Source organism: Canis aureus, chromosome 22 (genome assembly GCF_053574225.1).
Source record: "Canis aureus isolate CA01 chromosome 22, VMU_Caureus_v.1.0, whole genome shotgun sequence".
Lineage (NCBI taxonomy): Eukaryota > Metazoa > Chordata > Mammalia > Carnivora > Canidae > Canis > Canis aureus.
The window spans coordinates 34,937,164-34,959,834 of record NC_135632.1 but is presented as its reverse complement, the minus strand read 5'-3'; the positions used below and the strand labels follow the sequence as shown (position 1 = coordinate 34,959,834).

Below are 22,671 nucleotides of genomic sequence, written 5' to 3'. Positions count from 1 at the left end.
GAGATTCTGGGAGGTTCACTGGGCAAGTAGAGGACAAGGCTGGTGTGGTCTAATACTTTCGCAAGTTCCTTGGCAGCAAGAACTGGGCTTTGACAGTGCTGCATTCCTGACATCTATACAATGGCCAGCTCAGAGCCCCTAATGTATGGTTTTGGTTTGGTTTGTTTTTGTTTTAAAGATTTTATTATTTATTTGACAGAGAGAGAGAGAGAGGGAGAAGGAGCACAAGCCAGGGGAGCAGCAGAGGGAGAGGAGAAGCAGTCTATAGGAAGCCCAACGTGGGGCTCCATCCCAGGACCGTAGGATCATGACCTTCGCCAAAGATAGGCGCTTAATCAATTAAGCACCCCTAATGTATGGATTTTGAGCTAAGAATTAATGAATGGGGGCAAGTACTACTGCCTGAGAGACAGGCAGATTATAATATCTAAAGCAGTTTCTCAGCTGTGAAAAACAAAACAAAACACACCATTGTTTTCATTTACATTGCACATGATATTCTGAATACTACAGCACTACCTCTGACACTTCTGATACCAGATGTAGGAATTTTTCCCACACCAGCCATTTCTGTGACACCTGCTGGTTGTCTGAAAGCTGAACTCAATCCTCACACTGTGTATCTAGAGACAGGATTAAACCCCACAGGTTAAGCTCTTGCTCCTACAAGATTCCCCCTCCCCACTTCAGACACTAGTTTCAAGTTCAGGTTGTCACTTGTGCTTCAGAGCAAAGGGCCAGAGATCAGAGGTTACCATGACGCCCTACTCTGGTTTGATTGCTTTGCTAAAGTGGCTCATAGAACTTAAGACTTTATTTACAAGATTACCCATTTGTTATAAAACAAAAAAACTAGGAAGAACCAGGTGGAAGACATTCATAAGGTAAGGTAGGTGGGAAGGGGTGTGGGGCTTCCATGCTTTCTGGGGTGACACTCTTCCTCATCTTCCAAAGGAAGTTCTCCAAACCCTGACCTTTGGGGGTTTATGGCAGCTTCATCAAGTAGACATCAATTGATCAAATCATTGGCCATTGGTGAGTGAACCCGGTCACTAGTCCCTCTCCCTGATCTTGAGGTCAGACATGGGGCTGAAAGTTGCAAACTTCTAATCACATGGATGGTTTCACTGGTAACCAGCCCCCATTTTTAGGCTACCTAGGTAGGGGCTTTCCAAAAGTTGGCTTATTAACATAACAAAAGACAACTTGCTTGCTCTTATCACTCTCATCACAATTAGGAAATTCTAAGAGCTCTGTACTAGGAACTTTCAGAAGGAAGACAAAATATATATTTCTTATTATAAATCACTATATCACAGTCACTATTAACATTTGGCTAGAGGGGATCCCTGGGTGGCACAGCGGTTTAGCGCCTGCCTTTGGCCCAGGGCGCGATCCTAGAGACCCAGGATCGAATCCCACGTCGGGCTCCTGGTTCGTGGAGCCTGCTTCTCCCTCTGCCTATGTCTTTGCCTCTCTCTGTGTGTGTGTGACTATCATAAAAAAATAAAAAAAATAAAATAAAAAACATTTGGCTAGATAATTCTTTGTTGTCTCGGGCTATCCTGTGTATTGTAGGATGTTTCATAGCACCCCTGGACTGTGCCCTCCTACCCCAATCAAAAACGACAGTCAAAAATGTCTCCTGATATAAAGGAAGAGGGTCAAAGATCTAGGGAGATCCTCATCAGAGAGGTTTGACAGCAGGAACCTTGGCAAGGTGGCTGAGGTTTAGGGACAAATTCTAGTCTCCAGAAAAGACTTGAGAAGTATATTAGCATCCTACCTATTCATTGAAAGTGGTCTAACCCACAGTGGTTTGAACAATAAAAGATAACTTATTAGAATAGTACCTAAAAAATGCAGCGATAGCTAACTTCAGGTATAGCAGGATCTAGGAGCTCAAACACTCTCATCAAAACTCAGTTTGTCTCCATTATTAGACTCTGCTTTCCTGTGTGATGGTACAGTGCTTATCACTCCAGATCTACCTCTTACCAGCTCCGAAACCAACCCTGACAGGAAGAGAGCTTCTCCTTCACAATGGTTCTAATAAAGAAAAAAAGAATTCTCACAGCTGAGTCTTTTTGGACCAATTGGGTCATGTGTGTATCTGTGACTAATCAAAATCAGAAAATTAAGCAGTTGTGAAACATGCCAAGAGGCTGGATCTAAGTCTTGTGGCACTGTTGGATAGGGAAGCAAGGAATAGGACAGTTTCACCTGAAGTACTTAGATTTACATGAGGGGCGGGGGGGTGGGTACAGAATAGTTACCTAAAGAAATTCAACCTGGTAATATCAAAAAGGTGCAGTAGTAGGCACTGGGTAGGTAAAAGAGCATAAATACTGAATCAGAAAACAAAGTAAGGGGATCCCTGGGTGGCTCAGCAGTTTGGCGCCTGCCTTCCACCCAGGGCATGATCCTGGAGTCCCGGGATCAAATCCCACGTCAGGCTTCCTGCATGGAGCCTGCTCCTCCCTCTGCCTGTGTCTCTGCCTCTTTCTCTCTCTGTCTCTCACGAATAAATAAATAAAATCTAAGAAAAGAAAAGAAGAAAAGAAAAGAAAAGAAAAGAAAAGAAAAGAAAAGAAAAGAAAAGGAAAGAAAAGAAAAGAAAAGAAAACAAAGCATGGGCTCCTGGGCTAGTATAAATACAGAGACCCAGTGCTGGCTCGGTCTACAAGCTGCTCAGGGTACTATTTATAAGTATTTTGTCTGAAACTTCCTTTTCTAGATCAGTGAGTATTTATTAAACATGAAGAGATTTGTACATTCAAATAGCAACATTTAATCTCCCCCTTCCTGGCTCTATTTGCATACCTTTGCTTTCTTTCTTGCCCTTTCTAAAGATCCCCTTTGGTAAATTCAAACTTGAGACAGTTCCCCCCAAGCTTGATTGCAGACACTTTCTATTTTGTGCTACTCACAGACACTGAATTATGGAGTGAGATCTCCTACCTGTCAAGGCCAGGTTGAGGACAGGGAAGGGAGACTTGTAATATCTTGCCCTTGTAGGAGGAGGACAAAATTTCTTCCTACTCTAGCTAGGGAGCAATTTACATCTAGAAATGGAACAATGACCCCTAATAATGTTTAGAAATTGTGGTCTCCCTGACATGACCACAGGTGCTATTTTTACTTGCTTAAATGCTAATCCCTTTTATAAATCTTACTGAACATTTCTCTGCAGACTCTATCTCATCCTATCAGTCTCAGATGACAAGTTCTATGGAATAGGAGAAGTCCAGCGCATGCCCCTTATAATTTTACAGGCTTTTAATCTCATTGTGTGACAACCTGCAGAAGTTCACGTGGAAATGTCAGGAGACTGGTCTGTTTTCATAAATTTAAGTCGGTTATTCGTAAACTGGAAGTTCTTTGAGGACAGTCACTTTTATTTGTTGAAGGCAACTTCAGTGTGTGGAGGGACAAGGCTTGTGCTAACAGTAGTCTACATTGGTGTCTGTCCATTGAAAGATTTGTCTGACTTTAAAGACTAGAATCTTGAATCCCCGGTGTTGAGCAAGATCAGTATCTGTGATAAGACTTGGAAGAGATTCTTTAAATGTATGCATTCCTGGATGATAAAAGTAGACTTATTAATTTGTGAGCATGACAGCATTCAGTGAATTCTAAGACCAGTCCAGGTTGCTCCTGTATTAGGGACCTGATAACAACCCTGAACTGTCATGATAATTGTCTGGTTTGGATTCTTCTTCTGTTTTCAGGCTTGCTAACCCTCACTAACATAGCAAATAAAGCCTTGTCCTGCTCTCTTCTATAGGAAGCCACTACAGGGCAGTGTACTGTGAAGACTTCAGATCTGTAGAATCTCACAAACCTAGTTTTGAGTCTTGTTCTGCTTCTTACAATTTTGAGACCTGGCGCTCATTTCACATCTTTTTTCTTATCTCTCATCTGCAGGCACACCTATTTGACAGCATTGTGCTAAGGTTTACTTACGGGGCACACGTAATGTTTGGCACAGAGTAGGAGCTCTACTCATGGTGGCTATTGTATTATTTCAGGGCCTTTGCTTACTGATTGAAAATAATCCTTGGTTTCTGCATCGGCAAGCATATAGCATTCTTTTTTCAGAGTGATCTTTGCGTCTCCAACACTCCAAGTGAACTGCTGGCCACCTCCTTTACGTGTTGACTAAGGAAAAAGCCAGGGTCTCCCTGTTTGGTCTGTGGCCATGTCCAGCAGAGCACTCCCTCCCATGCCCAGGATGGCTCCTGACTTTGGGCAATATAGTGCTGCTATCTGAGTAATACCACAAAGCACCCCATAAGAAGAGCACGCCAGAGACATAACAATCATTCCACACATGATATGGTATTGGCTCTGTGATTGTTTAATGTGATACTAAGAATTGGTTATGTACATGCATATCTCATAGAACAGATGATTTTTTTAAAGTAAGGGCAACCTCCACTAGGAATTGAGCTCCATTTGATACAGAGCATCCCTCACTACTGAGCAATACACATTTGCCAAGACCTGTTCAGCCCATTTTCTTTTTCTCATTTCTTTACTCTCCAGGTCATGTGTTAAAGGAATGCTATCACTTGCCCACCAAGTGAATAGAATCAGCTTACAAACAATCTCCAGTAAAAAGGATCTAGACAAAGCTATCATTCTTTAGGGGCTGTTTGCATATCTTCATTATGCATACTTGGAATTTTTAGCATCTGATTATGTGGCTTGTTTTCATGGGTGATCACCCTCATCTTTCATGTGTATATTCAACTCTAAGCTTACTCCTTAGGGTTTTATGCTCTGTCATAGACCTCATCTTCGGAAATTTCTAAGCAATTAATTTCTTTAACAAACATATATTGAGCATTCCCTATGGGTAAGACTCTGCTAAGTGCTGAGGATACATATCAAATGAACCATTGCTGGAATGCAATGCAGAATACAATAGTTAATATAATAAATGCGTGAGCTATAAGCTGTGGCACCATACAAACATCATATCTAATCAGAAACTGAACCTTGGGGTGCGAGGGTAGCTCAGTCGGCTAGGTGTGTAACTATTGATTTCCACTCAGGTCATGATCTGGGGTCATGGGATGGGGTCATTTCTAGCTCTGTGCTCAGCAGGAAACCTGCTTCCCCTCTTCCTCTGCCCCTCCCCCTGTTCACATGCACTCTCTCTCTCTCTGTCAAATAAATTAAATAAAATTTAAAAAAAGAAAGAAACCAAATCTTGTGGGCCTCTCATGTCTGCTCTGATGCTGATACTGACATACCTACATAAAGGCAGGGGGCATGACCTCAGACACTGCACTCCAGACAGATATGACCTTACAGGCACAAGATTACATTCATGGCCAGAGAGCTGAATGAGAAAATGGGGAGCATGTTCTCAGGGATTCAGCTGCTAAAGGAATCAGAAAGGATAATCACACAGGGGTCAAAGGGTTGATTACATATTTCTTTGCTCATCTAGATCTTAGTTTCAAGGTTGTCACAAATGATTCTTCATATGTGAAATAAATTTATGACCATTGCATTCATGATCACTCCTGGATAATTCTGTGGCAGGCACAAGAGACTGAGTTATAAAAATAACCTGACTTTGCCCTTTACCAACTTTCCCCATCCTTTGATTTCACACCATTATTATCTTTGATGTTGTGTTGGTTATTCTTGTTAATAATTATTGTGTTGCCTTTCTTTTTCTTAAGGAGTGAGAATGTGTCTTCTGTTTTCCTGCTTTGCAACAACTCCTTACAGCGTATTAAGTACTAAGTTAAATTGATGGAGGAACTGAGTCAAGGAGTTTTTTGGAAATTTTATGTTTAGGAATTCTTAAGTAAGCTGAAAGTGTAAGAAACCCTGAGACTAACCTAGAAAAAGACATAATCCTTAAATTAACCACAGTTGAACCTCTACCAGGACTGTTTTTATAAACAGTAAAAATCTCAGATAACACAATTAAGGGCTCAAAGCTATTTGTCATTATCTTTGATGGAGGTATGCAATCTTCTGGTTCTAAGCAGAATTTAAGAAGAAGGTACCAGCAAGATTTATAGAAGGCAAGATACCTTCCTGTATACCAACAGAGTCTGTCTTTTTTATGTCCCATCTAGAATGGAAATAGCTATGGCATGACTTTGCTTCTATTTAACTCCAGAGCCTTGAATGTGTCACCCTTGACCCCAAATTTTGGGACACTGTCCACTAAAGTCCAAAAGGTAGGTTTTGAACAGGTTAGCCCACCCTCAAAAATCTTTATTATTTTTGTTATTTTTGAGATAAGGACTTGAGTATAGAAAGCTTTTTTAGGACATAAAGGGAACACCATCAGGGAGGAGGAGAGAGATGGTAGGGGGAGTGAAGGCAGCCAATAAAAGTGTTACAGAGCCAGTTACCACAGTGGCAACCAAAATTTAATCCTCTGGAGAAAGTGGGAAATGTTGTACAATTCATACAGAAGAATTTTCTCACTGTAAGTGTTATGTGTTGATTTATGTCCCCCCAAAAAATATATTGAAGTCCTTACACCCAGGACCTCAGAATGTAAACTTATTTGTAAATAGGGTCATTGCAAATGTAATTAGTTCAGTAAAGATATGGTCATCCTGGAATAAGGTAGGCCTTGAATCCAATATGACTGGTACCATTATAAGAAGATGATGTGAAGATAAGAGGGAAGAATATCATGTGAAGATGGAGACAGAGCTGGACTCATACAGCTCCAAGCTAAGAAACACCAATGATCATTGGTGACAGTACAAGCTAGGGTGAGGCAAGGAAGGGTTCTAGCCAGAGTCTTAGAGAGAGCGTGGTCCTGGTAACACCTTGGTTTTGCACTTCTGATCTCCAGAAGTGTGGAAGAACACGTTTCTGTATTTTGTTAGAGAAGTTCTAAGAAACTAACACTCAGAGGTATGGGGGATATTTATACGCCATCATCAGGCATCGCTTGAAGGGTGCTCAATCAGTGTCTGATGACAAGTTGTTAGCCTATCTTTATTTTTACACAGGCAGAGCAGCAGCTTTCTGGGGTTCCAGAAAAATCCTCAGGCATAGAGATCTAGTTACTGGCACTGGAAGTCCAGTGAACATCCTAAAATGTGGCAGGCCTCCACTCCCTCATTTTACCTGGAAGATAAAAGTCCAGCTCCCCAGGTTGGTGGCAGAAGAAGAAGACAGATTTAAAACCTGAGAAGGACTCAGTGCATTCTTGTTGGTTTGAAGATACAGGGGGCACTTGTCTCCATAAGCAATGAGTGGTCCCCTTCCTCCTGCAAGCTTCCAACCCTCTTCCAACCAACAAAACACTGGCTTCTGCTAACAACCTGAATGAACTTAGAAGTGGAATTCCTCCCCTCAAGCCTCCAGATAAATGCCAGTTGGCCTTGACTTTGGCCTTCTGAGACCTATTAAGGCCACTAAGTTTTGATGTGGTTTGCATACATAATAGATACATGAAACAAGGCCTTTTATGCCCTTTCTTTACAGCTAAACACTTCTCTGGATTGGTCCTGTTATATATATTATCTCTAACCTCACAACAACATTGAAAAGTGGCTCCTGTATAATTATCCCCATTTTGCCAATAAGAAATTTGACTTTCACATAGGTTGAGCAACTCATGTATATTTACCATCAATGTCCCATTTCTACTCCCACCTTTTAATGATAAAACACTACTCAAATCTCTACTTTTAAAAAGTCATTTTCTAATTCATGCCAAGTAAAAAAACTGGTGGGGCGCTGACATGGGTTGGGCTTCTTGCCCCAGGGAAAAGGAAGTGTCACTGTTGTATGGCTTAGATAGGCATATGACCAGAAGCATGTTGACCTCTCCAGGAAATCAGTGGGTAGCAGATGCCCTATAGGGAAGCAAAGGTCTACCTACAACTCACCATATGTCAAGCAGTGACAGGTCAGCATTTGTCTAAGAGGTAAGCATTCTCAGAGTTGTCACCTGGGAGCATATGGCAATTGGGATAGAAAAAAAAGTGCCCCACTAACAGGTCAGGTGTTAAATATCAGTTGCCAAAAATATATATTGTTTATGACAGCTTTTAATTTCTGAAGAAACGTGGAGAGGCATTTTTCCCCTATGCAACTTTGTGGAACTAGAGTTACATTCAATAAGCTGCAACAACTCTATACAGCAAAATGCCCAGCAGTAGTGGGATTGTTCCATGCTCCTAAAAATATGGCCCCAAATTATTATGAAGCCATTAAGTATTATCAACCAGACAACCAAATAGAAAAATGGACCAAAGGTGGTACACCTTTATGGCTCAGTTGGTTAAGGGTCTGGATTATAATTTCAGCTCAAGTCATGATCTCATGGGTCATGGGGTTGCACTGGGTTCCATGCTCAGCAGGGAGTCCAATTTCCTTGAGGTTCTCTCCCTCTGCCCCTCCCCCTGCTTGTACTCTCTCTCTTTCAAACAAATAAATAAATACTTAAAAAGAAAGTAGGAAGAAAGAAAGAAATGGACAAGAGATTAGAACAGACACTTCAAAAAAGTAGGTATCCAAGTGGCCATTAAGTATGAAATGGTATCAGCTTCATTAGGCATCAGGGAAATACAAACTGAAACTCCAAAGAGATGCCATTGACAATCCAACCAAATGCCTAAAATAAGAAAAACCAACAATATCAATTATTAACCAGAAACTGGAAATTTCAAGTGCTACCATTGGAAGGAGTATAAATTGGAACTTTAGGAAAATCTTTAGTGGTATTTACTAAAGCTGAACGTAGCCTTACTATATGTCTAATAATTACACTGTCAGGTATACCCAACAGAAAAGTGCGTATATGTTCTCAAATGACATGTAAAAGAGTGTTCATATATATATAGATTATGATGCAGTGCTTGAAAACTGACACTCCTCATATGAGACCCAATTGATAGCTTGTTGGTTACTATCAGGTTTTAACACATGCTCTGTATTGTAGTGTAACTGAGAACTCCAGCTATGAGTCAGGCAGATAGGGATTAAAATACTGGCCCTACCATTTTATTAGCTATGTGACTGTGGACACTTTTACATCCATTTTCCTGTCTTTAAAATGGAGGCCATAACAATACCAATTTCATTAAACTGTAATAAGAATTCACAATGTTAGTGCAAATATAGCAGTTAGAACAATGCACACAGTAAATGCTCCATAAGTGAGATGCCATGTATCAAGCTATCTCTCTTTCCCTACCTATATATCTGTGTGCTCAGGTATGTTTTATACATATTCAGGTAGGTTTGGCTAGAGGTAAACTGAATTCATTACGACCATTTCAGTTAATGGACAGGTAAGCATCCAGTGATACTGTAAAAATCAAATCTGTTATTTGATAAATATTGACATTAATAGGTGAAAAGGGAATAACTTTATAAGGATGTATGTGTTTCTGAGCATGTATCTTTTTAACTTTTAAAATTAAGATTAGAATGTTGATAGTGTGCTTAATTAAACACATAGGATTTGGAACTCAATATAGTACATAAAATAATTATATTAATTGCATGCATAATATGAACATTTGTTTCATCAACATTTTCATTTATTTTCAGATTTACTAACTTAACCAAAGTTTTAAAAGTTTGAAGGAGAACAAAAGTTATATGATAACCTTGAGGTCATAAGTCCAGAAGTCAAATAGATTACAGAAGTGACACAAAAGTTGGTGGTCCGAAAGATGGGTAGATAGCACTAAAGAAATAGAAGAAAAAATTGGAAGGAAAAATAAAAGAGTAAAATACTTGCATAAATCCAACAGAAACACTAAATATCAATGATCAAGTTACAATGATATGGAAAACATAATTCTTTTTTTTTTTGCTTGCTTCAACGATGAATCCCGTATATGCCTTATTCCCTCTGATAAAATCTGCCTTTGATATTCATTTTCTAGCTCTTGAGCCTTTCCAGTGACTACCAGAGTGGCACAGACAGGTTTTTGATAGAATGAATTTGCACCTTCCAAGATAATGTTAATATTTTGCTCTCTCAGGAATCCCAGCACTGAAAAAAGAAAGTCCCCAGATGACAGCTATGTGCCAGCCTCAGGAACAAGTCCTAGATAGAGCAAGAGGTTCTGGGACTCAGCACAGACTTCTCTGGAGAAAATGGAGTCAAGAGGTTGCTGATGTGCAGGGCTGTGTGGAGAAGAGCTTTATACATCAGGCAGAGACTGGGGTCGGGGCAAGAAGAACAGACTTAATGACAGTGAAAGATTAAACTAAGCAACAGGAAAGATGGAGAAATTATTGAAACACAACCAAAAAAAAAATGCAATCGTATTACACAAGTTGGCTCAGCTGGGAATAATATTTACATAGATATAATAACGGAGGCACAGTATTGATTTAATACAGCATTATGACATGACTATACTGCATTAGCAGAGTCAAGGAGGAAGGAATAGTGTGATAGGAACAGAGGACATGAATGTGTCAGTCAAGGTTAGGATATGTGGGTAAGAAAACAAAACTCTCTTAGTAGAATCAAAAGGTAGCAGTATAATTATATTACATATGGAGGTAAATATCCACCTCCCCCCCCAAAAAAAAAAATCTGAAAGTTGATAGAGGTGAGAATGGCAAGATTTGAGGGTCTTTATCATTATTAGATTTGCAGTATTATTTAATTTCAAAACTACATACCTATTCTATTTGGATTTTTTTAAAAAACACTAAATGAATAAGAGGTTAATCTTTGGACTCACTGAGTCTTGATTCTGAAAAGAACTACATAGCTAGTAATGTTTATAACAAAATATAGCAATGCATACATTAAGCGTGCTAATATATTATAAATAACTATTTGGCTCCACTGAATGGCTTATGTGATATTTATAAAAGTGTGGTCCCCAGACGGGTCCTCAATTACTCAAAGCCTGACAGAATTAAGATACAAGAAAAGGGTTACAACATCATTATATTTCTATAGTTTTTATGTAGGGACTAATGCTAAATTCAAAATTTAAGAATATAATGGCACTTGGTAATACTATTTGATAGAATTGTTGTATTATGTTTGTTTTCCCAGAGTAGACCCTGGGTTCTTGGCCATTGTTAACAATTGTGACTTTAGTTGAATGTCCTATGAGATTGGCAAACCCTGTGGCTCTCTCCCAGACACCCTGAGAATAGATAGAATAGATTTTATCTATTTCACTTGCAGCCTGTTGGCACAACTGCTGAAACTTCCCTGACGAAATGAGGCCAAACCAGGTCCTTCGGGGGCTGCAGGCTGCTGAGACATGCCCATTACACCTCCTCCTGCTGGCCACTGTGTCCAGGGAGCATGGAAAAGAACATGAATGAGAAGGCAATGAAAACTTGCTTTGGTTTCTCTCATTCCTTGTGTGCTCACATTATGGAAGAAAAGGAACCTACATTTAGTTAAAACAAGGCATTTAGCAATAACCAAACTTAAATGGCAGTATTTGGGATCAGCAAGAAAAAAAATCAGAAACAAAAATTGCAGAGTATGAGAAAAAACATACAGAGGAAAGTAAAATAAGCATGAGCCTAGGGCATGTATTGTTTTTAGCTCCCCAGTATCTATCTATTCTCCTCCACCAAACCCAGCTCCAGGGCAGGATCTGATGGGTCAAACCAATCATAGACATTGCACCTCCTTTGTCAAAAGTCATTTACCAGATAGACCAAACAAATCCTTTTCTTTTTTCCCCTTCTTAAAAAAATTTCAGATTTACTGAGGTATAACTTACAAATAAAATTGTAAGAGATTTAACACATACATTGTGGTGATTTGACTTTACACACACAAACACACACACATACACATACACGTTGTGGGAGGATTTCTCCCATCTAGTTAATTAACACATCCATCACCTCACCTACTTCTCTCTTTTTTTTCTTGGTGAGAATATTTAAGTTCTGCTCTCTTAACAGATTTCAGTTATGTAAAACAGCATCTCTAACCTCCTTTCACAAGATTTTACATGAGATTCTCAGACCTTATTTATCTTATAGCTACAAGTTTGAACTCTTTCTCCTAGCTTCTTATTTCCCGACCTCTGGCAACTACTTGTCTTCTCTGTTTGGGAGTTTGACTTTTGTTTTTCTTTTTTAGATTTCCTAAGTGATACTATGTGGTATTTGTCCTTGCCTGTCTGGTTTACTTCACTTAGCATAGTGTCCACAAGGTCCATCCATGTTGTTACAAATTGTAAGATGGCCTTCTTTTTCATGGCTAAATCGTATTCCACTGTGTATATATACCACATCTTCTTTATCCATCTATCCATTGATGGTCACTTAGGTTGTTTCCATATATTGGCTATTGCTAAGTAGGTATTTATCTTTGCTCTGGGGCAGTCCAGTCTGTATAGTACTCAGAAAATCTGCTCAGTAATTATGGAAAACCACAGTCTCCCGGTTGCCATCTCATGACCATTAGGCATCAGAAAGATAACTTAGGAAAGCAAGGTGTAGAGAATCACAAAATAAGCAACCATGTTTAAGAGCTGCCTCATCTCTAAACTTTTTGGGAGTGTGAGCCAATAAATCCCTTCTACTGTTGAAGCCTATTTGACTCCCATTTTCTTTTACTTGCAACCACAAGCTTCTGACACAATACTTAATGGATAGGATGTATGAAGAAGCCAAAGAGTGATAGAGTTTTGGGCACTGGGACAGAGAATTGAATGCATCTTAAAATAATACCATTCAAACAGAGTCCCGAAGACAAAGAAAAAATTCAGTGCTGGAAACTAGAAGATAATTGCTTAATTATAGTTTGGGGACAGCATTTGTAAAGGGGAACATTTCACCCCAGTGGGACTGCAGAGAAGGAAATTACTGATTGTTCTCAAACTGGTAAAAGTCGAAATCCCTTGTCTAAGGATTATTGTTCTCTGTGATAGCTCCATAATATTCTGTTAACTTGCATATATATATATATGGCATGTTTTTTCTGGGAGCCCTAGAGAAAATAAATAAGGACAGGGAGATGAAAAATTGGCAATTTAATGAAAGAAAGCATATATTTTCATACATATATACATATCATGGACATGGCAAAATCTTATATTTGCAATAGTGATTTTAAATGTTAAAGCTTGAACTTTCAGATAAATAATATAACAGAAATTTCTGCTGTGTGGTTCTGAGCAACTCCCCCCACTCCAGTCTCCTTTCTGTCCAGATAGAAGTTGGGTCAAATCATGGTTTGGGTTTTTGCAGTCTTCCTTCCCTTAGCCATACCCCCACTGACTTGGCACCATAAGGATTCCATTGGCTGGCAGATAAGTCTTCTGTGGTAAGAGGACTCTTGATTTGCGCGTTAAAATTACACCTAACAGGTTGCTTTTAACTTGCAAGTCAATACTGAATTATCCCTTTTCTCTTAGATTTCTGAGTCAATGGCCACATAAAGAATATAGCTCTTAAATTCACCCAAACACATGGGTTCAGAACTCCTTGAACATTAAGTGCTTAAAAAAAACCAGTTTCTAGACAGAATAGACCTGATATGGAATTGTGACACGTGAAAGGTAAAAGAATAAAGGAATGACTGCATTGTGTTAAGTCTAAGATGTACATTTTTTTCTCATTTTAGATCTTAGGAACTGGGCTACATCTGACAAGTGGCCAGGCTACTGGGTTTGTTTGTTTGTTTGTTTGTTTGTTTGTTTGTTTGTTTTCCTAAGATTTCATTTACCTATTCATGAGAGACACAGAGAGAAACGCAGAGACACAGGCAGAGGGAGCAGCAGGCTCCCTGCAGGGAGCCTGATGCAGGACACAATCCCAGGATCATGACACTCAACCACTGAGCCACCCAGGTGTCCCCAGGCTACTGTTCTACTTGCCTGCATGTGTGTAACCCTCATCATAGATGTTCATAGATGTCCATAATGTTGCAACTTCAGCTAGTATGTGAATTGTTGGCCTTTTATGTGTTGAGTTTAAGCACCATTTAAAAATGATAACAAAATACCATCCCTGGTGTCTTTCTTCTGTGTGTCCTAATCTCCTCTTACAAGGACACTGATTAGATTGGAGTAAGACCCACTCTAAAGACCTCATTTAACTTAATCACCTCTTTCAAGGCCCTATCTCCAAATGTAGTCACATTCTGGGGTACTGAGCCTGAGTGCTTCAACACACGAGTTTTGAGACACAAGACACACAAGTCATTCCATAACACAGGGATAAAAAATTCTAAGATGTTAAAGCTTTATATGGTGATCCATCAGTTTTTCCTCCCTAAGTATAGATAAAATAATGAGATATTTTAGGATGAGTGGCATCTGTGCAGATTATTTCTTTATTCCTCTCAGCAGCCAATCTAACCTACTCTCTGATAAACCACAGATCCCACATTTCCCTGCCTCATGGCTCCCCAGTAGGCTCTGCTGATGGGAGACCCAATAAGGAGCCTAGAAGGTGGGAAAGGGGAAGAAAGGACTTATTTTCTGTGTCTAGCTCCTGTCAGCTTTGCTCCAATAATGGAGGGCTGCTATAGCTTCAGACTCAAGATTCTTTTGGCAGTTCCAGAACCAGCCATAGAATAGTCTTCTAAGAGATGACCACCCATGCCCACATCAGCCACACTGTAGGCCCCAGAGGTTCAAGCACCAGCCACACAGCACCAAGCCCCCAGATTCGGTGGACCCATTTCTTTTTATTCCCTACCATGGTAACTGTTTACTACAGTGTCCATATCATGGGAACCCTCCATCCACTTTTTGTACTTGTAACCTCCAACACCTGCATTACCAGTTCCTGTATTAAATTGCCTCAATCAGAAATACTTGGTATGATTCATCTTTCCCTATATAGAACCTGACTAATATAATGTCTTCTATTAGATAAAACATAGTACCTGAAAATATTTAAGTATATCTAAATGTTCTGTTTATCTTTATCCGTATGGTTCCTATAAACCACTTTATGTAGATATTTTACCTCAATTATCCACTTCTTCAATTTGGAGCTTTAAAGGTTATTTTCCATATACTCTATTTAGTCTTTACAGATTCATGATAACAAATTAATTAGCTCTATACTATCATTGAAGCTTCTGACACCTGCATGCACTCAAAGCTTTATCTATAAAAGGTAACCATACCTAAAGGGGTATATACACAGGTTCCCTAAGGGCAAAATACATCTATATTTTGTAACCCTATTGAAAATAAGTTTTGATGGTAGTGGAAGAGATAATTTTGAAAATGTTTATGATAAAATATTTTCATGCATGTACATTGTCCTGGATAAATTCATATGTAACCAAGGATAAGAGAACTTCCTAGATTTGTTATTTCTCCCTCAGAAAGTTCTTCACATGTGAGTTCTGGCCTTTTTCCCTAGAAATCTCTAGATTTCATGTCTAGTACAAGTAAAGCCACTACAGATCTCTGTGGCTTTAAAGGAAACCACTCTAGCTCTGACCTCAATCATCTTATCTGAGAAAAACAAAGGGCTTGAACAAGATCAGTAATTCCAACCCTAATAAGCATTAAAGACACATTTCCTCACTTCTCTCTCATAAACCCCATATTAAAAAAATGTTTCTCCACCAACAAGACTGCATTTAAGCTTGGATTTCATAATATCTATTCATCACAGACATACAGAATTTTCAATTGGATATTTTGATTTTCAAATTTCTTTTTACTTTTAAAACTTACTTCCACATTTTTAAAATGTGGAATATAATTTAGTAGCCCCCATAATTATGTTTATGAACCTCTATAGGTATTCCAGTTTCAGAACCACTGTTCCCAGTGAAATCCATTTGCACTTGCAGTCTAAATTCTGCACTCTTAGGTAAAGTCCACAGTTTGTGTCAGTAAAACAGTCCCTTAACCAGAATCTTCATCCAAATATACATAACAGGAACTGAAATAGTGTGGAACCAAATAGGCATATGTTTGTTTCCTTCGGGATCACTTTATCAAGCACTCCCATAGAAAATAAGGCTGGTTTTAACCCCATAAGATTCAATCATGCTTGTAAAGACAAAGTTTTGAGATTTTATATATTCAAATAATCACAACGTTGAAAGGAACCTCAGCTAATCAGTTCAATTGGATCCTGAATTTCAGGCCTTTGTTTATGATGGTCCTGCCCAATATTTGTCCAAGCTCTGCTTGAATAAATTAAGCTGATGGGGAGGTTCACAATGTTGTATGATTTAAACCACACAGACATCAGTACCCGACATATTTCCCATGGACTGAAACCAAAGACCCACACGTCCTTTACATATTCCATTACTGACACAGAGAAGGTACAATCTCCAATGCTCAAGGAAAACTCAGATCTGTCCAAGTGGCATTTCCTGTATGGTTTTGCTTTCACTCACCTGCATGAAATGGAAACTGTCACACCCTATGTTTATCTGCACGGGCAAAGCAGAGACACTTAATGCAATCACCTGGATAATTCCAGTCAATGGCAAAATGCAGTAACTGAAGTAAAAGGGGATTCAGGGTTATCTAAGTCATGCAGACTGGCATTTGTTTTGGTCAAGTTGAAATAAATTGAAATACTTAATCTGTATATGCAATCTCTCTCCCATATGCCATGTCCATTAGAAAGAACATTTATGCTTCTTGTAGCTGGTTTTTCCTTTTTTCACAGCTTATATTTTTAGAATGGATTTGTATCACCCATTATTCAAGTAATTATCAGTTTCTAGCAGATTTGTTGATTTTCTTAATTAAACTTAGCTAACAAATCATTAAAAAAAAGAAAGAAAAATGCAACAGTGTTTCCTAGCGTGATTAGTTAACTATTCCTTATTTTATTCTGTACCTCCTAGACTAGAAAGTAAATTGTGCATAAAACAACACTTCTAATTTTACTACTGTCATCTTAGGCTCATGGTTCCAAGTTGCAAAGAAAAAAAATATCTTAGAACACTGTTATTTATTGAGAAAAACATAACCAGCTTGTGTCTTGAGGCAGATGATAAAAGGAAACTATAAAAGAGAAACAACTTTGGAAGTTTCACAAAAGGAAAATGCAGACTTCCAGAGACACCTCAAATCATTTTCTGGAGGTGAAATTTGTTATAATGAATGTAGGAATTTTTTTTAAATCCCATCTTGCTGCCTCACTCATTTTCTGATTTGAAATTGAACAGTTACAGTTCAAATAAATGGTCTCTCTCAAAAAACAAATAATAAATAAGTAATAAAAATAGTCTCTCTCTTCTCTGTTTATATGACAAAATGCTATGTCCTTTCACATTTTCCTAATCAAGTAATTCTCTAGTTTGTCATATCTCTCAAAGAAATCTATTTTATTCACTACTACTGATAGGAATCTGATCCAGGCCCTGAATGTCTAGCTATGGACAATCATGACAACCTCCACACTGGCATCCCTGCTTCTATTCTCCTTCTGAATCCAGTACAGCACTGCGGACAGTGAACAAGAGCACAGACTTGAGCCAGATGGCCTAGGTTCAAATCTCAGCTCCAGCTGTGTGACCTCAGGCGAGTTACTTTACTCCCGTTTTTTATCTCAAAAAATACCTAATGGATCCCAGAACTCTTATACCCTGCTCTGCTCTGTAGCTCCCACATCAACTGACTCCCAGTAGGTTCAGCCAGTAGGTGGCATTAATGAGTAGAGGGTTAGAGGAAAGAAAAAGCTAGAAAACCTCTTTCCCCACCTTTCCTCCTAGGACAGGCTTTCTGCAATGTCTTCTCTTCCTCCACAGCTCCAGCTCTCTCAGGATTAGCCTGCTAAGGTGATGCCTGGGTGGCTCAGTGGTTGAGTGTCTGCCTTTGGCTCAGGTCATGATCCTAGGGTCTTGGAATCGAGTCCTTCATCAGGCTTCCTGCAGGTAGTCTGCTTCTCCCTCTGCCTATGTCTTTGCTTCTCTTGTTGTATCTCTCATGAATAAATAAAATCTAAAAAAAAAAAAAAAAAAAAAAAAAAAGATAAGCCTGCTAGGATTACAACCTTGACTGTGACCCAGTGACCATTCCCCACTGGCCTCTTGCAACACTGCCTCCTCTCATCATTCTTCCAGCCCAGATGTGATAGCAGCTTCCTGATGCTATGAACCTAAGGTGTTTCAATGTCCCTTTTTGACATCTATCAATTCCATCACCTGTGTAGTAACCCCCTCTGTTTTACATATTCAGGATAGGGTTTTGCTGGTCAGTCCCAGTTAAACCCTGAGTGATCCAGTACCTCACAGTGTTATCGAAATGTTTAAATGAGTTAATATATTAAAAAACACTAAGAACAGTACTAAGAACTTGATAAATACTAGTGATTATTAAATATTTTTACATACTATTACTCCACTAAGTAATGAGAAATCCCTTGAGCTTTATTCTTATGAGTGCACAATTGAGTTCACATTAATATTAATACTCAGATTCCATAAGCTTAGTTAGTTCACCTGTAGGAACTCAGAATCCAAAAAAAAAGATCCTATTCCTTGGTATTTCTGAAGTCCCCAAAGGTGACTCACAGATACTCATAAACAAGGTGACTCTTTCTTTGTAAAATGCATAATTTAGCACAACACCTAACACTCATATCATGAGTTCCCTAGGGCTGCCATGACAAAGCACAACAAACCCAGTGGCTCAACACAACAGAAATTTATTCATTCAGAGTTCTGAGAGCTGGGAGAGTCTAATATCAAGCAGGCCTACACTCCCTCTGAAGACTCTAGGGAAGAATCTTTCCTTGCCTCTTCCTAGCTTCTGGTGGCTGCCAATAATCCTCAGTGGCAGTCCTTACATCCATTGGCCCACCAGTGCCTCACTCCAATGTCCTTGTGTATGTCTCCAAATCCCACTCTACTTATAAAGATATCAGTTAGTGAATTAGGGCCCATCTAGTCTTAACCTGATTATACTTACAATAACCCTATTTTCAAATAAGGTCACACTCAAAGGTACCTAGCATTGGGACTCCATTATATCTTTCTGGGGACTACAATTTGACCCCTAACATATATATGTAGCTGTAGGCACATGCATCTTTCCTGTGTTATGCTAGTTAATTATCATAAAATGCCTGAAGTGTTATCTATCCTCATTTTAGAAAGGGGAGGCTGACATAACAGAAGTTAAGGTATCTATCCAAAGTGCAACCAGCAATAGTATACTGCAAAATTAGAACCTGAATTCAGGGTTTCTGGAGCCCACTCCTTTTCAAGTGTACCATTTAACCCTTGAATTCAGTGAGAACACTGATCTTTGTACTTAGATTTAAACTCTTTCATATTCTACAAAACCCTATACTGCCTTTCCAGATTTAGTCAAGCAGCCAAGTGAAGGTCTGGAAGGTCAAGTATATCCTGTATGAGTTAGCTGTTGTTGCATAGCAACCATAACCTCATGCTCCAGATGCATTTGCGCCTGGGGTCAACGGGAGTCATCTGTGCAGATCTGCTGCCTATGAATGGGATCATTTAGATTTCTGGGTTTGGCTGGCTGTTGACTGATCTAATCTAGAATCAACCAATCCAGCCCACCACTGCTGCATGTGTCCTTCATCCTTCCCCTGAGACCAAGAAGCTAGCCTGGACTTGTTTCCATAGTGTTGGGAGAGGTCCAAGAAAAAAGGTATGCCCCAATGTACCAGGCCCCAAGTCAAGCCTCTTCTGCTGGCATTGGCTGCTAATATCCCTTTGGCCAAAGCAAGTTTCATGGTTGACCTCAGTGGCAAGGAGCAGGGCAGGTTATGCTGCCCATATCGGGATGGAACTGCAAAATAATATGGCAAAAGGCATGGATAAAGGGAAGGGTGAAGAATTGGAGCCCTCCCTGCAATTTGCTTGGCCTCCTTAGAGTTAACTATGGTGAGTGGTTTCCTTCTCCCAGCTGGCACCAGTCCCACAGAGCCACTGAATATCTAAAGTTTATTGCCTCTCCTCTTCACCCAATAAGTGATCTTCCTGCAGTCCCTCAATAAATTTTGGAAGTTCTTATAATTCTGTGGCTGGCTTTCACATAAGGCTTGAGCCTATTCAAAAGGAAAGGGTCATCATTTTAGAAATATGGAAGTACTTGAAGAATGAAGAAACATATAAATTTTTTTACTGCAGCAGACGGAATCATTTACATTGAATCGTATTTCTCTCTCCCTCTCCTCGTTCCAATATTCTTCTTCATATTTCAGCAAAAGGTTTACTTTTTCATTTTGACACTGTGATTCACCTCCTTTTCAATCGTTTATATCTAAAGAAAGCATATTTGAGAAATCTCAGTAACAGATTCTCTTTGTTCTTTAAAAAAAGGGGGGGGGGGACCTTACCAGTATTCCAAGTGTATTCATATGCTGAGTTTTCCTCAGCAAACACTTTTTTTCCCCATTTTACTCCATTGCATCTATGTTCATTCATGATTATATTCAAAAGTTCTCAAATATAGTCGGTCTTCAATAAACATTTGTTGAATAAATAAATGAATGAGTTAACATATGCCTGAACATGCATTAATTCTCAACCAACGATGCCCATAGAGGAAAGGTGATTATTGTTTCTGTAATTTGTGAACAAAATTACTTCCATCCCAACTGTGCTGCAGGAACTCCATGTGCAGGAACCACAAGGAATATGTGGCTTGAACTGAACTTGTCATTTCATCTCCTATTTGGCTCAATACAAGAATAAGTTTTCAGCTCTTCTCCCACTCAGGAAGTTACATACCCAATCCCCTCCACTACCACAGTATGGTAAAGAACACATACATGGCCTAGAGCCATACAGACTGGTGAGGCAGGACAGGCAATCATCTTTTCAGAGCACTCTACAGGGCACAATCTTTCTCAGAATATTCATTCAATTACACATTTGGTTGACAAATATTTTTGATAGCCTAATATTTGCCAAGTATATGTGCCAAGCCTAAAATGACAAGAAGAAAACATGCCAAAAAAAAAAAAAGAAGAAAATTTAAAAGAAAGAGAAAAAGAAAATCCAGTCCTCTCCTCTAGGAGTTTATAGGCTTCTGTGGGCATATAGTCATTGCCTAATCACACAGATAAATATAAAATCCAACCTTGATAACCGCTTTGAGAGACAGCTCCATTGTGATGTTAGTGCATACAACATAGTGGTTTGACCTAGTTAGAGAGGACAGAGGATAAGTAGGAATTAACGGAGGAAATCAAAGTGTGGGGCAAAGGGTATTTATTCTATGCCAAAGGAAAAGCAAGTGCAAAAAAACAGTGCAATAGGAAGAAGCAAAGCATATTTATTTGAAGAATTAGAAAAAGACTGGTGGATTGATTACTGTAAGAGCTCCAGGGTCCACACCTTCCTGTAGCCACACCCTTTGATAGTACCCTCCCATACCCACACCCACACCCACACACCAATCCTGAGCTGGCTCTGCAGTTGCTTGTAGTGAAAGTGGCAGTTCCAAGTTGGGTGGGCCTCAAGATACCTTGGACACTGCTGCTTGCTCTCTCAGACTGTCAGTCTATCATGAAAACAAACCTGAGCTAACCTGCTAGAGGAGGAGAGACCACATGGAACAAACCTGTATCATCCCAGCCAGGGCTATTCTTTTTTTTTTTTAAGATTTTATTTATTTATTTATGAGAGACACAGAGAGAGGAGAAGAGATGTAGGCAGAGGGAGAAGCAGGCTCCCTACTGGCAGCCTGATGTGAGACTGGATCCCAGGACCCCAGGATCACATCCTGAGGCAAAGGCAGTATGAGCCACCCAGGTACCCCAGCCAGGGCTATTCAACCAGCTATCCCTCTGATGACCCAAGCACAGAAGCAGAATAAGCAAGGAGAGCATTAACAAAGCCCAACTCAGATCAGCAGAACCACCAAGCTGATCCATGGCTCGTGAGAAATGCTAAATAGTATGGTTTTAAGACACTAAGTTTGAGGGTAGTCTGTTATGCTATCTGATAAAAACAAAAAATTCATGTGTCTGGATTACAGAAAGCAAGGGGGACTGTTGTGCTAGACAAAGCAGGAGAAATAGGTAGAAAACAGACAATATAGAGTCTTATATATACGTAATAGTGGACACTTGTATCTCACCTGCCCCAGCTCATTTTCATCCTTCTTAAAGCAAAAGCTCCGGGTTTCCCGCAGGTATCTGCGCTTCCCCCACTCTCTATCTACGTGGCTTCTGTGAAGCAGAATCTAGGTAAAGCATGTCATCCAGCCTTTGGCGGGCCAATCAATAGAACCTGTTCCCCTGGCCTCAGTAATTGGTTCAGGAGAGAACACGTGACCCACCAGTCCAATCAGAACAGATCCAAGGATTCTGGTTAAGAGTGCTGGCCTAATAGAGCACCTGGGTGGCTCAATCGGTTAAGTGTCCCAGGGTCCCCTGCTCAGCAGGGAGTCTGCTTCTCCCTCTCCTCTCTGCACCTGCTCTCTCTCTCTCAAATAAATAAAATCTTTCAAAAAAGAAAAAAGACTGCTGAGATAAGGGTTTCTCCTCACAGTACATAAAGTAGAGTTGCTGGCAGTTGTGTTGTGGCCAAGAAAGAGAGATCACTTGAAAAGAATCAACGTGGAGGAAGTAAAGCTGGTGTAGAGAAAAAGCAGATCTTTTATTAAATTTTTAAAGTCCTGAGCCTGGATTTTGGATAGAATTATCCAATAACATTTCTTTTTTTTTTTTTTTTTAATTTTTTTTTTAATTTTTTTATTTATTTATGATAGTCACAGAGAGAGAGAGAGAGAGAGAGAGGCAGAG

At 39.5% G+C, this 22,671-nt stretch overlaps 1 long non-coding RNA gene across 1 annotated transcript in view; it reads right to left on the bottom strand.

Moving 5' to 3' along the window:
- LOC144294359 (uncharacterized) overlaps positions 1-22,133 on the bottom strand; it is a 91,118-nt gene extending 68,985 nt beyond the window's left edge. Inside the window, exons 1-2 of the long non-coding RNA XR_013361761.1 lie at positions 22,005-22,133; positions 17,648-17,888 (exon numbers count right to left, since the gene is read on the bottom strand). This is a non-coding gene — a long non-coding RNA (uncharacterized LOC144294359). The remainder of the gene's footprint in view (positions 1-17,647; positions 17,889-22,004) is intronic.
- Positions 22,134-22,671: the final 538 nt, after the last annotated feature.